General features: G+C 35.9%; 1 pseudogene; it reads left to right on the forward strand.

Moving 5' to 3' along the window:
- Nucleotides 1-1,134: 1,134 nt before the first annotated feature.
- Nucleotides 1,135-3,960, forward strand: LOC143855460 (plant cysteine oxidase 4 pseudogene; annotated as a pseudogene).
- The last annotated feature ends 2,040 nt before the right edge of the window (nucleotides 3,961-6,000 follow it).

The raw sequence follows: 6,000 nt of genomic DNA on the forward strand, positions 1-6,000 counted from the left end.
AAATGTAGACTCGTCCTTGAAATTAATGGCAATGAAGATGAAGGAGAAGTTTGATAAATATTGAGGAGATATAGAAAAAGTCAACATAATGTTGTTGGTTGCGGTAGTGTTGGATCCTCGCTACAAATTAGAGTATGTGACATTTTGTTATTCAAGACTTTATAGCTCTGAAAAGGTTAATTTACTTGAAAAGAGAGTGAGGGACACATTGCATCGTCTTTTTGAGTATTACCAAAGGGTGGACTCACTCTCATCATCTTCAAGTAGCACACCAAAAGTAGCAAGTGACATGAATGTTGATCAACCAAGTGTTGAGGGATGTGAGCACGCAAAGTCAGATTTCATGTCGGATTTTAGAAAGAAATTGAGACAAGACAAGGGTTTGGAATGCAAGACGGAATTAGATAGATATTTGGAGGAAGATGTTGAGGAGGGGGGGTCGACATTTGAAATATTATATTGGTGGAAGTTAAATTGTTCTAGGTTTCATGTTCTCTCACTCATTGCACGTGATGTTCTAGCTATTCCTGTTTCTACCATTGCCTCGGAGTCAGCTTTTAGTACAGGAGGTCGAGTACTTGATAAATTTCGTAGTTCTCTAACTCCTAAGTTAGTAGAATGCTTGATTTGTACACAGGATTGGTTGCGAGCTTCACCAATTCCTATAGATATTGAAGAGAACATACATGACTTAGAAGATTTTGAGTCAGGTATTTTTTTTCTTTGTTTTCTTTTTTAGCTTCTTGTTGGCAATTTTAATTAATTCCAATTTGTGTAGATATCGATTCTAATACATATATAATTATTTTTCTTTTTTGTAGGCATAGCTAAGGATTTTGAAGCTTTTGATCTTGACTCGTGAATAACATAACTCTTGAGTTACTTGATTCATGGTAACTAATTATGTTCTTGTAAGATTAGAGGAAAAGGGGTGCAAGATTTGATTCAAGATAAATAATTAATTGAGTTACTTACTCTTAATCTCTTATGTTTATTTTCCAGAAAATACCTATGGGCTATGGATATTGGATTTGAGGAGAAAGGATGCAAGTTGATAGCTGGATGGCTGGATTGAGTTACTTTATTTCTGTTGATGACTTGATTTGGAATTTTGGATAATGGATATGTTCTAAAATGGATTGGGCAATGGTCTTGGATTTAGTTATTAATAACTGTTTTAATTGTCATCTCATGAACTCGATGTAACTGTTCCATCATTAAAATCTTTTTAGTTTTTATGGTTTACTATCTGAGTATCTGATGGAAATATGTAAGATCCCATTCACCTCACTAGCTAGGTTTGGGAATTTCGATCTATTTCAAATATTTGAATTTGCTGCTCCATGTTGGGGTTTCAATATTTTTTGTAACTTGTTTGGATTGGAAATTGACTCCAAAATGTTTATATCGACTTGTGTTACTCTCAGCTCGTTGTGATTGGTAAGTTAATTATAGAATTTGTACTTCATGTCTGGAATGCTTATCTCAGTAGGCCAATAGGACGAGTTTTACTAATATTGCAATTATTGTTTCACTGTACAGGATGGAAAAATCGAACTTCTTGAAAACGAACATGTTATATATCTGTAGTCATCACAAATACTAGCTTACCATATATATGTTTACTTCACGAAAGATTTATCAAGGGATTGATTATCTGTTTACATTGTACAGGATTTTGCTAACACAGGTGTCTGGTATCTGTGCCAAATTGCTGAATTTGCTGGAGGGGTTCATGATGGAGCCAATGCTAAGCCTTTTCAGGTCGCATATTAATGTTTATTTTTTCTTAATACGACAATTCTGCGTTTTGGCATGGGTTGCATGGCTTAATTACTTCGATTTCCATGCTGATTGCTAACTTTGGTTTGCTGCTCATACTTTGGGGTTTAAATTTCTAGCCTGCATATGTATGGATGTTTTAACCTCATTCTTGCATTAAAATGTAAATCTGGCCATTCAAAAAAATATAAATCTGTCTCCGTAGGTGATGTGTAACTAGTTTTTGTTTGTCACCTGGCCTATTTGTTCATGTTGGAGTTGTTATTTTGTATCTCATTACTTGTGCTGCTGGAAAGAACTGAGAATAGCAGATTTGATGTTCATAGGTTTCAACATCCACTTCCTTAGGGTTGACAACTGCTTGCTCTGCATTGAAATTGAAGTATCAGCTGCTATCTACATGGTTATTTTGATTTATTGTTGCATAGACCTGAGCACTGCAACCTGTGTCTATAGAGCTCCTTGTTTGTGCTGAGGTAAGTTTGTAGTCACCTCCTTTACAGGGTCTCGAGGAGTATTCATTGTTGTTATGTTCTTATATGGTGATTTTGAGCCTGGTCATGAGAACATCATATCTTTGATTGCTAGGGCAGCAATGGTGGTGATTGATTTATTTATTGAATGTGGTGCTACTGTTTTGTAGCACAAGTTGCTGTGGATTATTTATTTATGTATTTTACATCAAAACATCTGATCGTCATATTTTTAGTACTCAAATTTAAAACAGTGCTTAAAAACTTCTTAGAGTGAATCATTGACTTGCCCAAGCCCAAGTCCAACTTGGTTTTAGCCCTCTCGAGTTAATCATAAACTCCTTTAATTCACCCGTCAGTAAAAATAAATCATTGCATCAATCATTGACTCTCTGGTTCCACATGATTTTACATTGCCCAGTCTGAGTATGAGTTTTTAAACACTGCTTCTGAAAATTTAAAATGAGATAAGGATATATTTACAGCTCTGGTTGTTCTTGTCTTACTTTGGTCAATGCCGTAGTGTTCCTTTACAAGCGCTTTGGAGTATTCATGATTCTGACCTTGTATTTTATCTGAGTTTGGTTTCAAGCCTTGCCATGAAAAAAATAAGATATTTGGTTGGTGCAAAGCGATGTGGTTGTTGATGTGTCTATTCTATGTGTCCCTACTGTTTTGAAGCATGCGTTGCTATGGAATTTTTCTTTTCGTATTTTGTTTGCATAAAACATCTAAAATTCATAATCACAGTTCTTTTAAGAATTTAAAGTGAGATATTAATGTCATAAAACTATTCTTAATGGCACTTTGGTAGTCTCTTCTTACTTTGGTCAGTGTGAGTGATGAAAAATTAGTTTCAGAAACTTTGACCCAAGCTGCTCTACTGCTTTGGTTTCTTGCTCCTGTTCCTTCTCTAAACCTTCTATCTAGTTCACATCTAGAATTGCTCCTCGCCTGCTCCTTCCAAATCTGAACACGCTCACATTTCCAATTTGTGCAACTTAAGGGAGAATGGTATGTTTGATTGATGGGGAGGTAAAGACACCGCTGCTGATTTGCTTGCAGCCCATGGACTTGAATTCTTTTGCTGAAAAAATCTAAGGAAAACAGGGCCCTTTGGATTATGGCATTATCTTGGTAAGAGCAATAATTTGAATCCCTAATGACTTTGAGTAATGATAACCTTTTTTCCCCAGTTCATCCACTTTCTTATTGCACTTTATCTGTTATCACTGGAACCTCTTGGGCACCATTCCTTTGTCTTCCCATTCGATGTTTTCCATTATGTTTTATTTGCTGCAATTATTGAGAAAGATGTTTGTCAGTATAATTACTTGTATTATTAGTAATAGTTTATTGATCTAGCATTCCATGATATAAAAGTAAAATGTATCTATTTTATGGGTATAGTACAATGTTTTCTAACTCTGCCAAGCTTTTTAAAAAGTGTTTTGCACTTTTAGTCAAGTAAATATTGTCTGTTTTGCAGATTGGTATATTCTACTTGCCAACTTCATCAGTTATTCCACTCCATGACCATCCTGGGATGACCGTCTTGAGCAAACTCCTTTATGGTTCCATGCATGTGAAGGCATATGATTGGATCGAACCTGTCGGCATACAAAGAAGTGAGGGACCAGAGCAGTTTCCTGGTGTGCTTCTAAAATATGTAGTCCTGAACAATTATGATCATGCTACCATATGACAGTTCCTTGAACTTTCTCAAAATGATAAATCAATTTCACTTCTGCGTGGTGACTGGCTAAAATTCTACTGATATTTTCAAGGTAGTGCACATAGCCTTGTTTTGGGGATCATGTAAAACACCTTGTTCCATGAGAAGTACATGACACCCTTTTTTTTTTTTTTTTTTGAAAATTGTAAGTAAATGACACTGAAGTACTGAACCCAGAAAATATCTATTATTATTAAGGGCTACTGATATTCACACTACTGTGTTTTGATAATGGGGTGAACTCACCTTGGAAATATCAGGATGATTTTTCAGTATGTTAGAACTAACTAACTAAGAGCTGATGGGTTGTCCCTCTCTGCATTTTTCAACCATCATCTGCAACCCATTAACTCAAGATGCAATCCAAGTTCATGGGTGCCATGCATGCTATTCCATAAATGTCCTAAACTATTTTTCTGTTTAATGGAATGGTTATAATCATTATTTTCGTTTAGTGGTAAATGGTATGTTAGTTTGTTGGCTAATTTGAGTAGCTCAAATGTGTTGCTTTCTGTATTCCAAAGTTGGCATTGTAATCTAATTCCAAATACGGATAAACCATGAACCGAACCGAACCGAACCGGTCAATAACGGTTTGGTTCGGTTCGGTTAGACTACCTATCGGTTCGGTTACGGTTTGGGAAAAAACCAAACCGATGGGATCGGTTCGGTTCAAGAAACACCCTTAAACCGAACCGGACCGAACCATGTGCAGCCCTATCTGTTAGTTGCCTCGTCCCTATTTATCATTGCAGAGGCGATGATAGGAATACTTGGAGCCCACCTCTGTGTCTAGGAGACTCACCCAGTCTCACTAGACCCTTATATAACTTTTATGTGTTTATGTGACATGCTTTGACCTGACAGCACATCCTTCATAGAGTATTTAGAGAGTCTTTGACTTATTTACCTACTTATTTTGGTAGCGTTATTAGTGAGTCTTTGACTTGTTTGCCCCCTCTTTAGTGATGTTTGATTAGGAGTCTATCCTATAGGCTAGGAGTTTATTTTTTAGCCAGAATGTCTATCTTTTAGATGGGAGCTTGTCCTTTAGTATTGTTGTCACTCCTTTTATCTTAGAGACTTGTTTAGTCTTATTAGAATCTTACCTGCTTGGCGTGTTAGATCATTTTTCATATTCTTAGGACATTAGTTTACTCATTTTGAGATCATTTCACTTTTAGTGAGTTTGTTTGTTTAGGGGTTTCCCATTTAGCCCTAGGGTTTGGCCCTGGTGTGCTGTTTGTGTTTTCCTTTTTTAAGGGTTAAGACATTTTAAAATATAAGAAACACCAAAACATTTTAAAATTCAAAAAAATATTGAAACATTTGAAAAGTTAAAATTTTTTAGAGTAGTTAGGAAAGTTTGTTTTCGAACTACGTTGGCTTGATCATTTTCCACGAGGTACGTAGGCAGCTTGGGATTTTTATCCCAAATCCAGTCAAACTTCGTAAATAAATCATTTAAACTCTTTTAAAAATTATAAAAATCTTTCAAAACATTGTTTTCGAAGATCTTCCTCTAGAGTTAGGAGTTTGTCCTAGATAGAGGGTTTTATAGTTAGGAGTTTGTAATAGATAGAAGGTTTTAGAGTTAGGTGTTTGTCCTTGATATGTTATGTGCTTTGTTTGTGTTTGTTTTGGGTGTTTTGTGTTTGTTTTAGAGGTAAGAGTCTGTCCTAGCTAGGAGTTTGTTACGCCTCCGTCCGGTTAGTTGGCGATCCACCACACCTACTGATGACTAGAATATGATGCGTTAGTCTGCCCATTATTTTTCTTAGGACATACAGCCTAGTTACACATAGGATATAGGAACCACCTGCATTAGTTTAAGGCTAACTTGCATTTAGTTAAGGCATATAGGAAGTCCTAAAATTCACAAGTCACTTTAACCTAAATAACGTTATAAAAACTTTAAAAATCAGTCCGGTCTTTTAGGTTGAGTTTAGTTTAGTGGTCTAGATGTCTTAGGCATCATAGTTTAGAATAGGCACGAAGATCAATGTTGCC

Source organism: Tasmannia lanceolata, unplaced genomic scaffold (assembly GCF_043159265.1).
Source record: "Tasmannia lanceolata isolate RefF3 unplaced genomic scaffold, GAP_Taslan_0.1 ptg000021l, whole genome shotgun sequence".
Classification (NCBI taxonomy): domain Eukaryota; kingdom Viridiplantae; phylum Streptophyta; class Magnoliopsida; order Canellales; family Winteraceae; genus Tasmannia; species Tasmannia lanceolata.